Below are 16541 nucleotides of genomic sequence, written 5' to 3' on the forward strand. Positions count from 1 at the left end.
TTTAGGGTAAGAATGATAAAAATCTCTTCTAGTGTAGAGGCATAAGGTGTTTTAATCTAAGAGGTGACTGGAAAAAAAATCTGGCAAAAATAGTTTTATGTCTTTCTGATGAATTACTTTGCACTTCTATCATCTGTCATCTGACCTTAGTTTTGTGTAAAAGACACAAAACACTGTCTTCTACTTGAAGAAGGTGCTGAACTTATATAACTCATAGAAAGATTAAATCATTTATGTTTGAGGAAAATAAATAATACATTTTCTTTGAGATGTGAAAATTTTGACTAAGTGTCCCAAATTAATTATATTTAGTCATGAACTATAATTCTGGTTGGTTTTTTTAATCCACATTGTTTTACCTGGCCCTTAGGAAGGTGTCAGAAGAATTAAGTGATATTTTAAAAACTTGTCCAGATCTGGAGGCAAAGGATGACAATGGCAATCAAACTGTTTGAAAACAAGATAAGTTTTAATATCTTCCAGTTTTAATCTTGGTATTATAGACTTATTCAAATAATACCATTTCCAAATGCTGCACCTGAACTGGAATTCAGCTTTCACTATTTTATGGGCAGATTTGTTGAAATAGTTCCCACTGAGCTGCTTATTTATCTGATTTCCTGGGTACAGTGTGTTAGGACATCAAAGAGGGGAAAATTCCAAGAGCAAGTGACTGATTCCTGGTTGCTACGTCACTGAAATATTTTTAAGTGCAGCAGATTCCTTTCATTTTTGTGTAGTAGATTTATCTCTGTTAAGCAGAATGCTGGAGCTTCTGGAGGCTCTCAGGTTCTGGCACAGAATTCTTTAGCCAGAAATAAAGACTTGGTTTGGAAGCACTGAATCCCTCAAGCATTGGTGGATTTCATCCCTATCACCAGATTTGGGGCTGGTAGAAGTATCCCCTCTTCACACCATAAGTGTTATCTTAAAATCTGAGAATCCTTTTCATGTTCTGTCAGGCCCTAAGTGATAAAAGAGAGATTAGAGAGACTTGGGGATTCTCTAGAAAGCAAGTACTTTTTTTTTTTTTTTTTTTTTTTTTTTTTTTTTTTTTTTTTTTTGCTTATTCTAAATTATAAAAAAGAAAAAATATTAAAACTGAAGTCTGAAATCAGGTGAAGATCAGGTTGAATGAAGTCAGTCAGGTCAAATAATGGTAGATATGACTATGGGGCTAAGGAAAAAAACCAGTAAGTGGTTGTTGTTTGTGACCTGTCTAAATATCTTTGTGCTGTGATTGAAATAGAAATTTGCAAATATTCTCAAATATTCTGTCAGGTGTGTGTGTGTGCATGACTTGCTGGTATTACCTAAATGTTGTTGTCTCCATAGTTTGATATCTTTCAACCCCAGCTCCTCAATTCACAATAATTTGTCTAGATCAATCTTAAGGAAGTGTGAAATTTGGCATCAGAATTTAGTACAGAATTTATTCCTGTCCTAAATGTCTGCATCAGCATGTCTGAATTTTCAGTAGTCCCTGGAGGATCTTCAATTATCCCTGAGGAAGCCTTAATGATGGAGATCATCTTCCCCCTGTGGGACAAGGGTACAGAACTCTGTTGGTGCTTCACAAACCTCCTGGAAACTTCAGGCACTAAGACTAATTGTTGTTAAAATGCCTTTTCTGACATTCACCTAAAAATGCAGATTTCCTGCTGCATCCCACTCCACAGAATTAGCTAAGACTGCCTTGTGTTAATTGAGGCCTGCATGTTAATTGAGGTCTATCTGCTGAAACTTTTGTAGGGTCTGAGTGTTTTTTTTCATTAGAAGTTATTTTGGGGAGTTTGGTTTTGTTCAGCTGGCTTATAAATGCAATTAGAATTAGCATATATATCTCTAAAGCTGTAATATTTCTTCAGGGAATTAAATTTTCAAGTAAATAGAAATGCTTTGATTGTGTTCAATATTTGCACATTAAATCTGAGCTCGGCTTTTCATCTTGGGAATCTAAACAAAGCCCAGCATTTTTATGCTTTAGGAACATTTGTGCTCTAGAGCTGTACTTGGTCTCTAGAATAAGTTATTTGCAAACCCAAATACTGGAAGTTGAAATCCAAACATTTTCCTTGGTTTTTCTTTGCTCCTTATGCTTTCCTCTGAAAGTGCTAAATAGATTCAGACGTTTCTCAGGCTGCAGCCTAGTCTTTGTTGAAAGCTTTGGGGGATTTAACACACTTTTCAACAGACCAGCCTCCAGCTTTTGGTATGTAAATAAGCTGCTGCTTAGCTCTTGTGTTTTATAGTTTTGATATAACAATTAAGGAAAAATTACTTAATCAGCTCCTGAATAAATGCCCTTTTCTAGGAACTGGGAAAGTCAGAGAAGTTAAATTCTAAGCCAGTAGGCAATTTGTGCTAAATCCTGAATCATAAAACCACTGGAGGAGTTTGGGTCCCTCCTTGTTCCCTGATCAAAGGAAGAATAGTCAGAAATTAAATGTAATTAGAAGAGTATTTGTTCCTTGTTCTTTCAGGATTACTGTGACAAGCAAAATAGAAGTAATATGGTTGATAACATTGAATATTGAATTCTTTGAGTAATAACTCTCCCAAAACAATTTCCCTAAGAATTTTCTCAAAAAGTGATACAACATTTTAGTAGTCAATCCAAGACTGACCTGGATTTATTAAAATTTGTTTAAATACCTCACACCTATCTCCTTGATAGAGATATTAATGGGAAATGCAGTAGACTTAGGAAGACTTGACTGCTTTTTCTTGGATTGAACTAAACCCCTTGTTCTGCCATTTTCTGATTGATGTGCTGTAAAACATAAATCCTCGATCATTAGAAGTGATTACCAGGTAGAAGATTTGCTATCCATAAGAAATTACATTATTCATGTGACAAAATTAATCATTGCTAAGTACTATGACAATACAGCAGTGAAGGTCACTGTGAAGATGTTTTTAACAGTTCAGTGAGGAAAAATTTGTCGAGGTGCATGAGCTAAACATATAATTTAACATAAAAGTAAAACATATGTGTTTTTGCCTTTATTCCTTTCCTGACAGTTGGTCATGTTCTGTGGTTCAGTCTGGCAATAGATTTATCTGAAGAAAACCTCCAGAATTTAGTCTTTTCCCAGTGCAGGATGCCATTTCTGCAGCTTGAGCCATGTGGTCCTTGGCTCTAGGAGCAGGGCTCTGCTTTTCTCAGGATCAAAGAATCCCAATCCACCATGTCAAAACCTCTGGGCAGTGGCTACTCTTGGAATGGAATCAGGTTGCATTTAGACCTAAATATTTCAGGCTAATGCATGTCAGCAACAAGAAAAAATAAAGTGGTTAAATGATGTATCAACAAAATATAACTTAGTGGGAAAAAATGATGAAATGTGTTTTATAGACAGAACGATTCCGTTATGTTTTTCAGCTTTTTACAAGGTCTTTTAAGGATAAACTCTAATTAAGAAATGACACCTAAATTATGCTTATTTATAACCTAACAACTACTCATGGCCCACAATGCAGACTTTTTTATCTAATTACACAATACTACTTAAACTCATGAAGAGGAAGGTGAAGAAGGACCAGCCTCCACCCTAAAACCTCCATCTTGCTTCATATATTTTACTATATTTCTAAAACCTTCAACTCTAAATTTTCTACTGTGTGATATTACACACTCCTATTCAAACTCCACACCCACAATCCCAGTTCTATCATTCAAATGGCATAGGTATACACATATAAAATATTGTTAACTTTATTTCAAATATGCGAGACGCTTCAAGTCTATCAATTTTTTACTTTAAATCTGGGTTTTTTTTGTGATGCTTGGTTGATACTTGGAGTCCCTGAGTCCATGATCTTGGTTTATATTTAGTGTACCTATGCATAAAGCAGAGAGAGTATGCACTATGAGAAAAAACTGGAAATCAGTGCAGCCTTCTCAACATTCCAGCATGGATTAATTTATTGGTCTGGGTTTCACTGGAACCCAGGTAGTTTATTGTACCATTATCCAGTTACACTCCTGTGCTTCTGATTTTCAGGAGAAGTTTCTTTAAACATCAATCTCGCTTCTAAAAATTGCTGTGAAATTCTAGATTTGAGGAGCTGACACAGAACAGACAATGCCCTTGCTTTCCTTGTCAAGCAAAGCACATAAAAATCTGGAATGAGCTCCGTGGAGCTCTGCACAACTGCCAGTGCCACCAACTGTCTCTTGCATTAAGGCAACCTCTGGGTGAGAACATAAAATGAGGGTATAAAAGAAAAAGCTCATTACTGCTTCTGGTATAGTTTTCATCAGCTCCAGTAGGAGTTAGAGTGGGTTTTGAAGCTGGAGTGAACTTGTCTGGAGGCTCATCTGCATTCTGAAAGTTGGATGACTTTGTTGCCTTCTCCTGGTTCTTCCTGCGCTGCCTACCTGCAGCTGAGAGCACAAATGCTGGAATGCTGTGCAAGGACTTCCTGCTGTGGGTGGTGTGGTCCTGAGCAAAAACTGGGATTGTTTAAAAGCAAATCTCATGGGCTCTTTGGGGTTTTATGTTAAGGTTGGGATTAAATATGTGAGAAGGTATTTTTTTTGTTTGGATTCAGATGTTTATTAGTTCTTATTTATGTTATAGTCTTACAAACAGTATTTTGACAGACTAAGAATGGAGTTGTATCTCTCTTTTTACAAGGTCTTTTAAGGATAAACTCTAATTAAGAAATGACACCTAAATTACTTTTATTTTTAACCTAACAACTATTCATGGCCCAAAATGCAGACTTTTTTATCTGATTACACAATACTACCTAAACTCACGAAGAGGAAGGTGAAGAAGGATTAGCTTCCACCTAAAAACTTCTATCTTGTTTTATTAATATTATTATATTCTAAAACTTTAAGTTTTCTACTGTGTGATATTACACACTTCTATTCAAACTCCACGCCCACAATCCCAGTTTTATGATTTAATTTTGGAAGCCTTCTCCATGGCCTCAGGTCACTGCAGTGTTCTCTTGGGGGTCAGTTCCTATCACCACAGAAAGTCTGAAATTCTCAGCAACCAGGGTTCCAATACAAATCCACACAAGTGGTGTGTCTAATTCTACAGGCTCCAGGGTGAGATGAGCCAGAGAATTGCTCTTTATTGCATCTCACTTCTCTCCCTTGGCATCCCTCCATAATGTTGTGTATCCACTTATTACATTTTATATTCAGAATCTGAATGAGCCAAATAAAGCTCTTCTCCAGCATCTCCCTCTGAGCCCAGACACCTGAAACACCGTGCTGCAAGCACCACTTCACTGAGCACACTTCTGTGATGGACAAATCAGGGTGCAGGGAGTCCTTGTTCTCCCTGTCACGAGAAACAGTCAGACCAAAGAGAAAACACCATGGTGACAATCTGTCAGCTGAGCCTTCTTTGCCTTTGAGTTCAATGGTCATGCATGTGGCTCATACTCATGGTTGAAATGAGTGATTGTTGTCAAGGTATTTTTGATGAGCAGGAAAACATAAATTATGTTGTTCTTATAACATCACAAACCTACAAATTCTGACATTGAGAACAAATGTAATTAAAAATAACAATAGAAGTGCAAAAAAAAAAAAGGAATTATTACTGTTATAACAGCTCATTTATTTGAAATTATGCCCACAGTCTTTTGTGGAAATACTGACTTCTGAGGCAAATATATAATAAAATTGTCATAAAGTATTTCTAAACATTGTAAATTGGCTTCTTCATAGTATCTCGTCCTGCTGTTGAAAGAACTGAAACTCAAAGTCAGCCCAAGTGACATGTCCATGTTTAAACTGATACATTGGGAAAAAACTAATACTGTGTCTGGGGCAGGGGCTCAAAATTGCTTTATATAACCAAAGACTTATACAGGAACTATGGGCTCTGTCTTGGCAAAATTAATAATTTAGGCAATATGGAACACCTTCACCTGAAAAGACCAAAGATTAGACAGAAAATCTGTTCTAGTTCCTAGAAATTAAGGCACTGCCTCAAACAAATCTTGTGTTTCTCATGCTAAGCACAAACTCCATCAGAGTGAAATAAAATCCCACTTTGCACATGACCTGGCTTGCCCCAGCACTGCTTTGAGCTAAGGAAATAAATTTGGGGTTGCCCAAAGAGAGATCACAGAGTGAAGCTTACTGTATCTTATTAAGGGATTCTCTGGAACGAGGTGAATTCTGGAACTGAAATGCAATTTCCAAATTATGTTTTGTGGTCCCCATTTTTTCCTTGGTGTGCGTGTTTGTGTGTGTGACAAACAATCACATTTTATAAAGTGACTGTTTGACCCAGTCACTGAGGGTCCAAAGCTCAGTGAAGGCTGGGGGAAGTTAGCATAAAGTTTGATCACTGCTCTAAATATTGTCACTGTCAGCATCTTCCAGCTTTGCCTGGGAATAAAATGTTGGAGGATTTCTAAAAAAAAAAAAAGTGAAAGGAACACAAAGCAAAATGCACAGATCTTGCAGAAGTGTATCTATGGAGCACATCCTTATTCACAAAGGTGAATATATTCTTCCATTTCAAAACCAATTTGTATTAGAAGGAAAAAAGCTGGTGCAGACCATTTTTAACCACATTCATGACCTTTTGTAAAACTGATGTGTATTAAAGATTCATGGGAGTTAAAAAAATACCAGCACCCCCCTCAGACAGACCTGTGGTATCCATTGAGTGATGCTGCTTTTAATTCCCCCTCCTCAGACTGGTTTTCTTTAATTATGATATATTCCTGCCCATGCACCACCCAGCTAGGAGGCTGTTGCCATATGCACTTAACGGCACTAAACAGAAATATATTCTGATGCAACTGAGATATTCCTGGTATCTAGTAACTGTGCAAAGCATGTGGCACACATACTCCAAGTGGCTCGGGAGACAAGTGCCAGCCTTTTTGATTAGGAGCTCTCCTGCATGAATTCCTTCTGGAATTGCCCTGTTTTAAGAATCTGTTGTGATATTAAGGTTGTTTATTATTCTGTGTTGTTTCTCATAACTAGACATCTTTTAAGCATCTGGTGGGTGGGTGGCATTGACTGAGGATTTTGAGACTCTCTGTAATTCTGGCACAAAAGTTACCCCGTGGATTTAGCACTGTTTTTGTATAGGAGTCTGAAGTGACAGAACCCATAAATAATGTACAAAGCTGTACATTACAACAGAAGGATACAAAGTTATGCCTCCTGTTAGTATTTAAAAAAATAAACGAGAAGGAGACATCTGAAAAAGTGCAATTGTGAAATTAGAGATTGGCTCACAGATGCATGTGCATTTCTGCTTAGCTATGACCTAAGGTACACCTACCAAAGGGTGTAATTTGATATTTTTATTTAAAAATCTGATGATAGAAGGTAGATTTTTAAAAGAACAGGTAAGGTCCCTCTTAATCTGAAGACAATATTCCCCTTTGGACTGGAGATGTTTCAGCTTTCTCTGGTTAATCAGTCACTGCTGATGACCTTGTCAGACCATTTAAAAATATCTTAACAATTTTCTCTTGCAGGTGCCATTCAAATCATGACTCTAACTTTGAGTTACGCTTTCCAAACCCTGCTGCTTCTGGCTGAAGTGGTGGACAGCTCTGGGCTCAAGTGTTTTTCAAGTCTTAGCTAGGCATGAAGGAGGCTTAAAACACAGGAAATCCCATTTTTAGCACTGCTATGCACAACACTTTTATTCTGTAGTTTGGTATAAATCGTTTGATTGGTTTCTTGCACATACTTTTGGAATGAATATATCTGATCCTTTCCAAAATTCTGTTGCCTCACTGTTTCTACAACATTGTGTTGTTTTCTGCCTTCACTAAACATTCAGTGTGCACTTCAAGTTCTCTTTGCAACAAGACTAATGTTTTAAGAACAAACTTATATAATGGAGCACTTGCCTGCCATTACAACCCAAAATACAGCTTTTTTTCTTTTGGCAGGACGTGTTCTGGGGGAGGGACAATGGTGAAGACCTACAGAAATCTAAAGATCTAAACAAGAAGTGAAACAAAGCAGCACAATTCATTAGTGGAAAACCACTTGAGGCACCAGTTAGTCTAATTCTCTACTGCTGCAGACAATTATAATCCCAGAAGAAGATTTCCCTGGCAGCATTTCAGGGGAAGGCTTGTATTTTCATTATGAGGGAGTACTCTTGAAAAATATCCTTAATTAGGTCAGGACTGACTGAGGTTTCTTTAGCACACGCTACAAGTGTCATCTTCTTTTTATCTTTGCTGTTGTCAATCTGTGTGTTGAAGTCTGTTACACAAAAATCAGAAGAAAGAAAATCATATGCAAAGAGTGGTGATTTGGACACTGCTCTGTTGCTCCACCATCTCTACTGAGTCACAGTCATTTTGTGACCTTCAATTTTCACCTTTTCTGAAAAATATTATTTTCCGTAGCTTTGGGAACAGTCAGTAGTGAGACATGTCTTGATATCTTTTGTAGCTCAAAAATATGCAATTCTGCAACAGCCGAATCATCAGAACCTGTTAAAAAGTGAAGATGGAATTTTTACTGGGCTTATTTCGCCACCTAAGCCTTATGTCTCCACAAACCCAGGCTCCTAAACACAGTTCCTAAAAATGTCCCCAAGTATGTTTGGTTTGGTGTGGATTCACTGCCTTTGTGAAGTGCTATCCTGTGTTCAGGGGGGGGTTTACCCTCCTTCCATTTCCAGGGAAGCCTTCTGACCAAGCACAAAAACACATGAAAAAGCCTTAAAATCAGTCTTTCAGTTACAAGAATGGAATGAGATGCCTCATATTCATATGAAGGTGGTTTGGCCATAATCTTGGAATAATTTCTGGTTGCTCCACATCCCAGAACGGGATATACTCCAGCCACTCTTTCTGCATCATTTTCAGATTATTGCATATTATTAATCTGTTCTTCCTCTGAGAGGCTCTAAGACCACAATGACCTAAAAATTATCACAAAGTAACTTTGACACAAATGCCTCCTCTTTTCTGAGACTCTTTTACCTTCACACCTTCACACCTCTAATCACTGAAGCTGGATTTGTAAAAACCCTGTCTTCCTTTATTTCATATCTGACTCACCCAAAAGAGCACCAGAGACACTCAGATACTGCAAATGAGTCCTGCAACCTAATATTCAGGGCTGCTGTGTTTTTTATTTGTTTTACTCATATTACCATTGGCTCCTCCAGTCTACACTGAACTTTGTTTGGCTTTGACAATAACTTTGTAGATCAGTTATAAGTATGGTTCATCAAGTTCTTGTTCTGGGTTTGCCAGCTTCACATGAGACTTTGAGAACCACACAGTATAATAAGGTGTTGCTTAAAAAACTTATTTCCCCAACTTGTAAGGGTTTCTAGTTTTTTTTCTAGAGTGGTGTTTTTGGCTTTTGAATTTTTAAATGGTTATGTGCACCTGCAGTGGTACCACCTTTTATTATTTAGTGTGCTATTTGTGGTAATATCAAAGTGTGACATTTATTTCTGTCTCTGAAAAAAGATTGAAATGATGAAACAAACATTCAAACTGCTTCTAAATGCTAAATTTTCTTGGTAATTAAATGAATGTTCAGGCATTAATGACCAGCTACTGTAATGTCCTGCACTTGCTGTAGTAAATGCTGATGCCTTTACGAAGGGAAGGTAAATTATATTAATATATAATAATAATTTAATATATATATTAAATTATATTGAGACTTTGTGTGTGAAAGAGTGCATAATTTAGCATCAGTGTCAGGTTGCACGAAGAAAACACTGAAGAAATGAGATTATTAAAAAAAATGCAACACAGCTAGGTTCTTAATTCCTTCAGGAGATCCTGCTGGTGTCTTTGCAGCTTCAGGTGCTCAGGTTTTATCTTGATACCTTTCATGACCAGGCTACTGGTGCTCTCCAAGTATCATCTGTAAATGGGTTTCAAATAGCTGTAGCTCTTCTAATATGTAATTTTAAGGTATTTTTAAACCCCAGTTCACTTATGGCCACTAACTCCAGGTACACAGGGGGGTGTTATTTACTCTTAGCTTAAAGTTTCTTATTTTTGATTGCCTATTCCTCTAGAAATCATGAAGTGTTCTCTGTTTCTGGAAAATCCTACTCATATTTATCTTTTCCACAGCATGTTTCAACAGTTGTAATTCAAGCCTATTTTGTGTTTCCTATGAGCCCTCACACATTGCATAAATTAAATTGTGAGGACCTGCATGTGACCGTAAATTCTTGCAATCGGTAGAGCAAAGGAACACTCTAAGAATTTGCCACTCCAGGCAGTAATTTTAGGTCTAATTTTCTCACAGAAAAACATTTATGAGTGACCCATTTTGTCTCCAGCTGTTCCTCATGTTGCAAGGTGCTTTTCTCATGAACAAAGTTTTTTCTAAATATTCCACAGTAATTTTTCAAAAATGTCCCTTTTCATCAAGTATAATTTAAATTTTTCCTGTGTGTGGGATATTCATGCTTCAATAACTTGTTGTTCTTTTAGAGACATCTTGGAGAGCTTGGAAGATGCAGGAATTTTGTTGTACTTTCAGTTGGAGTGGAACAGGGCCAGACCAGGAAATCACAGGTCCTTTTTTTTTAATCTTTTCACTTCCCACCACGTATTAAGATGCCCAAATGAAGGCACTGAATTTGCACTGTATGTGTGGCTCTGACCTTTCATCTGAAATTTGAGGAAAGTAGGACTGAGTGCCTAGGGAGAGCTCAGTTGGCAGCATTCTGAATCCCAAAAAAGCTCTCCCTGCATTTTCAGGGTGTGGGACAGTTTTTGCCTCAGAGTTTGTGAGTAGCCTCCCTGTATGGTGATTTGTCCTTTGATGAAATGTCCAGGTCAAGAAGATACTTATTTCATTATTTTTCTCTCAATTTCAGTAATCTCAGGCTTTGGCTTTTTAAAAAAGGATATGGTTTCCATAGTTACAAGTTTAAATCACCTTTGATGCCACTACCTTTGTGCACGTATCTTACAAAAGTATCTTGCTGTGTTTTTAGACAGCTTCAATTTTCAAATAATTTCTGAGGACAAGCTAAAATGTATTTCCTTTTCTAAATGTTTCTTAATTTTCAAAAACTCTTATCTAGAACTTGTAGGGATCAGAGTGCATGTATTTTTTCCCTTATCAAGTAGTGGAAAACAAAGATGCTCTACTAGGCTGGGATTTAGTTAGTGACAGACCAAGAGAGGTGCTTCTGTGCATGTTATTATAAACCTGAACACTGCCAAATGATCTGTTGAAAGTTTTATAGCCTGAGCAGTGCATTCTTTGCTCTGAAGTTTCATAGGATTGCTCCTGTGATCCAATCAATAGTTTGTCAATATTTGTTGTTATGATTAATTTTTCATAAATGGGTCTCCTGTGGAACTGAGTGAGCAGTAACAGGATCTGTATCACTGAGTGAAAGAACATATTCTTTTGACAAAATACCAAAAATTTCACTTTATAGCTTCTGGATTGCTGTCTCAAGACATTCGTGGTGTCCATCTTAATACTGGATCTAATGAGTGGACACAAAAGTAGGAAATATTTCTATATATATTTATGTATAGTTATGTACCTCTTAGAAAACGAACCAAACTTTTCTGTGTAAAAATAATTTTTTTCACACATTTTACTAATGAAATAATTTAACTGTCAAGGAGGGGAGAAGGATACACCAACCCAACTGTAAATATATTTCATCCCTGTGACAATATCATAGCTTGTTATCCTTAATTCAGGATTTTCAAGGTCTTCATCCAAATAATTTGGGCAGCTGCCATGTTATGAGGTTTATTTTTGCACAAATTTAGTGGAATGGTAATTTTGGATCAGATTTCTGACAATTATAAGGACTTTTGAAGAGCAGTCTCTGCAATAATTGTTTTAGGCCCATTTCCCTTAAGTTTGTTCTGACTGAAATAATAAAATGAGCAAATTGAACCTCTGTCATTTTTTAGTCTGCAGTAATTTTAACTGCAGTAATTTTTTCTTTTTTTCTTAATTTTAACTGCTTTTATTATTATAATTTTGTAATTTTAACTGCAGTAATTATTAATTATTTAAAATTAACTATTAGCAATTAATTATTTAAAATTAACTATTAGCAATAACTTAATAATAATATGCATTATTATATAATGTACATCTATAAAATAGTCTTTTATTACATAATGACCAATTATTTATTATTGACGATTATTACTTGTACATTTATTAATTTACAATTAATTTAATTTATTAATGTTCAATGCAGTTATTAATGTAATTTTAAAACTTTAACTGCAGTCATGCTGAAGACATCCAGGTGAATCTGTAAATTCTTTTTTTGGTGGAGGGAAGTCTGTTTCATACTGGAAATTTTCAAAATGTCACACCATTTTTAATGGTTTGTTCTGCAGGTCTCTGTAAAAATGAACAAGGTATAAAATAATAAATAATATCATTGTTATTTTTGACTGCTAATGCTTTCAAAGGTTATGTCACGCAGAGAACACTTTCCTTATAACTGCCAAGTATATTTGATAAGAAATGCAGTTGATCTGGCTGGGATCAAAAATGGCCCAAGAAAAATTCATTCAATTGGAAAACTTCTGCCCCATCTGAACCCCATTGAAAGTGATAACATTGAATGGAAGACAGGTTGTAGGTGAGGCTGGATTTAAAATGGAACAGAGTTTGTACTGCTAAACAGCATTTTGTCAGTGTGATATGAATTTTTGTGGAGACACCTGAGCTTAGCTCAATTAGAGAGTGGTGCCAATAACACCATGGTCAAGGTTGTGATCCCTGTATGGACCAATCCCTTCAGATTTGGACTCAATGATCCTTGTGGTCCCTCCCAATTCAGAATATTCTGTGATATAAAGGCCCATGTGCATGCATGCACACCATTTTATCTTATTTTCATCTTATTTTCTGTGATTTATAACTAAAATATACAGAATGCAATTACTACTGACTGTGTTTATGTAAATGCTATGTACTATATTAGAATAAGATATGATCAATGTTCAAATATTTCTGCTCATGCTTAATGAAGTTTCCACACAGCACAAGTTTTTGACAGCCACTAATGAACATTTGTTCATGTTTTAAAAGACATTTACATTGAATCAGCTGAAAAAAAATTACTGTTGACTGCTGAGCTTGTTTTCAGTTCCACAATGCAATTTCTTCATATCCTTGCATTTGAGACTACTTATTTCTCATAGACCCTTTCATCATAATCTTCTTGTGGAATTGTTTTACTCTAAAAAAACCTTGACTTTAACAAAAGAAAGAAAAAAATTTCAAAGGTAGTTCTACTTGTTCTTAAGGGAGAATACAATACTTATGAATTATATTAATTGACATAATTTGAGAGATTAGAAATGAAATGAATCAGACTATTTTGAAAGAGAGGTTAGAAGGGAAATGATACAACATTTTGAAAGATAAGAAGCAAATTGAGCTTATTTTACTAACAGCAGAAATTTTTAGTTGTCTGCATAAAAAAGGTATTGGTATAAAACTTGGTTTTTTGGACATGGTATTTTACACTTGACTTTCTTATGTGACAGTGCAAAATAATGAAAAAATCTGAATGACTGAAGGGGACTGATGAAATGTGATATTAAGTTATACTTTGGGCAGGTCACTTGGTAGTTTGAGAAATCCATGCCCTGTCATTGCTTCTGTGATTTAATTTTAAAAAGGAAAAATAAAAGACAGATATGTTTTGTAAATGTGTTGGATTTTAGACTTCTTTTGTACAGTGGGGTTAGAGCGGCACACATAATTCTGTATCCAGAATTTCCTTGATAGTTCTTCTGGTTCATTCAGAACCATTCCAAGTGAATTTCTGTCAGTTTTCAACCCAAAATCTGGGTGGAGCCTGTCAGACTTTTCTGCTCAGGCAAAAACGTGACCTGGGAAAGAGATACTGAAATTAAAAAAAAAAAAAAAATAGAAGTAATTGGGTGACAACTTGCCATTCCTGGCTGTGCTTGTGGTCACTGGTGGATTGTGTGTCAGGGAATGAAATCCCCTCCCAGTGAACATCTGGGGAGGTCCAGCAAGGACACCACTCCCAGCTGCCGTTCCCAAGCATTTCCCAGCAAAGTGCAGCCCTGTCTCTCTCTGTTTGTACCATTAAGGAAAACTTGGGAAGTACTTTCCAAAGCCGAGCTTGCAAACTAAACTGCAGCAGAATTTGGGACGCCAAGACCCAGGAGCTTGCTGGAGACGTTGTTTTGTGGCATTCTCCAGGATTTCTCTCCCACACAAAGTTCCCTTTTTTCTGCAGGCTATAAAATATCTCCCTTTCACCAGCTCACCACTCCCTGGCACCTCCCTGCTTCATCCCCTTCAGCATCCTCTTCACTTCATAGGTACCAATCACCTCTCTCCTCAGAGACCTTCTGATGAATGTTGGGCCAGCTAAACTCTGAGAAATGGTTGTGAACGTGCACTTGGCTTTGTAAAATAACTCATTTTCAGACCCTGCAGAAGGCCTGCTGTGCTTGAAAGCTTGGAGATTTTTTTTTCAGCCATACCAGCTGCTCTGGGAAAAGATATTTCCTCCTCCCACAAACCCTGTTCTGCATTACCAGCTTGCAATTTTAGCCTTGTGTGTTGATGAAAATTAAAACATGTCCACAGAACACACAATGAAATACATTGTTAACATAACTTTGCCTATTTGATCTTCTATTTCTTTACCAAGCAAGGAATGATTACTTTTAATGTGTAATAATTTTTCTCCATGTATATGAATATCCATATTTGAAATGTCTTCATACATGTATATTTCACCCACTTGTTGTCAGACAGTTTAGATTCCTTTTTAAATTACAGACACAAAACTTCCTTTGATATAAAAACGATGTGGGGCTGCAAATCTTCAGAAGATTTCCCAAAGCTCCTTTAATATTTGAGCTGTAAATCTGAGATTTAAGAAACTTTCTTGGAGAACTATTGGGGTTTTTTTCCAATATCCCCAACTGCAGAATCTCTCTGTAGGGATTCTCTGGGCAGTCACTTTGTCTGAGCTCCTGGTGAGCCACAGGAATATCTAGCAATACTTGGCATAATTTGAATTTCACAAATAAAATGAAAGAAAACTTTCCAAAAACCTTTCATTGTGCAAAAGCTGCCTTGAAACCACATTCTAATACTTGTAGAGCTTTAGCCATTGCAATAATAATAGGTATTGTCTGTTTTTAGGTGATGTTTTCACCTGGAGATGTTCTGGTACCCTGTCTGATAAGGAACTGAGCTACAGAGAGATGTGGTATCCTCCGTGGCAGAATGAATTCTGGAATTCCAAGTCTCCTCTTAGTCCTGCATTCTCAGCTTGGCCATGCTCTCTCCTTGGGAGGACGTGGTGCCAGATGAACACTTCCCCCTATAGAATCCATTGTACTTCCAAATATTTAAATTTCCATCAGGCTGGAGGTGGAAGTAGCTGATTTAGATTCCCAGGGACAATGGGTCTTGTAAGGGAAGTGTCAGCAGCCCATAAACCACAGGAGTGCTGCACTTGGCAGCCTGAGGTTCAAATAAACCTGCCAGCTAATGATGAAAGAAGATGCAATGGTCTAGCATGGTACAGTAAATATTTCCTTTAAAAGGAATGGCTGCTGAATACAGCAGGAGAACATGGGCAAAATAAATTCTTAACACCTAGCAGAGAGACAATCCTATTCTGCAAATATCAGAGTGCTTGAAGTACAGCACGTTCCCAGATGTGTCAACGAGTTCACTGATGGCATCACCTTATATTTATGATTTATTCTTGTTTTTCTCTGTCTTGATTTCATGGTCAGCACCAGAAATCCCAAAGAATTTTTTATCCTTCCCTTACCTGCTTGGCTGTGAGGTTTTTTTTACTACCTGAGGTGGGGTTTTTTTTCTGTTCAGCTTTGGTTTTGAGGTTTTTTTGGTCTCTGAATGTGATGTCATTCTTGCTTTTGGACCTGTTGTGTTTGTGGGATGTGTTACTGTACATTTTCCTTCCATATTTGCAGTCTAATTAAGACCTATTCTAACCAGAGCTGACTGAAGATTTAATTACTTACTATATGACTATCAAAATGCTTTTTGGAAAAGAGGATGGATTAATTGAATAAATAACGGACATGTGCAAAATTTGGTGAGTGTCTTTTTATAAATTATTTGTCTAGATATAAACCATTGATTTTCTTAAACAGTGTAAGTTGGGTTTTTTTAATGTTCTTCCTGGCAAAATATCCAGCCTGAAACTTGGTAAAAAAAAGGTTTTCTTCCGTATGCAAAGTCTAATTTATATTCTGACTTGGAGACCTCAGCTACTGAAAAAAATAGGAACTTTATCACATACCTCATGTCTTGGAGAAATACAAATAGAGGGTGAATGGGTGAAAGCAACAGCCAATCTGAAGGTGTTGAGCAATTCAAGGAGAAGAATATGGTGATAAGAAAACACTGAACAGCTGACTCTGAATAGTGAACATGCCAAAAAAATCTGAATTCAGTTTGGTTATTGTTCATTAGTATTTTAGCCAGATATAGAGAAGTTAGAGGCACTGAGGTCAAAGCAGATGCAGAAGAATATGCAATCATAAAATCAGTGACAAGTGATTCAATA

The 16541-nt window shown here is 36.6% G+C and overlaps 1 long non-coding RNA gene across 2 annotated transcripts in view; it reads left to right on the forward strand.

Moving 5' to 3' along the window:
* The window catches only part of LOC135303880 (uncharacterized), a 184871-nt gene extending 169269 nt beyond the window's left edge, over nucleotides 1-15602 (forward strand). For both annotated transcript variants that reach the window (XR_010365281.1, XR_010365289.1), the window contains one exon: nucleotides 15140-15602. This is a non-coding gene — a long non-coding RNA (uncharacterized LOC135303880). The remainder of the gene's footprint in view (nucleotides 1-15139) is intronic.
* Nucleotides 15603-16541: the final 939 nt, after the last annotated feature.

Source organism: Passer domesticus, chromosome 6, assembly GCF_036417665.1.
Source record: "Passer domesticus isolate bPasDom1 chromosome 6, bPasDom1.hap1, whole genome shotgun sequence".
In the NCBI taxonomy this organism is placed as follows: domain Eukaryota; kingdom Metazoa; phylum Chordata; class Aves; order Passeriformes; family Passeridae; genus Passer; species Passer domesticus.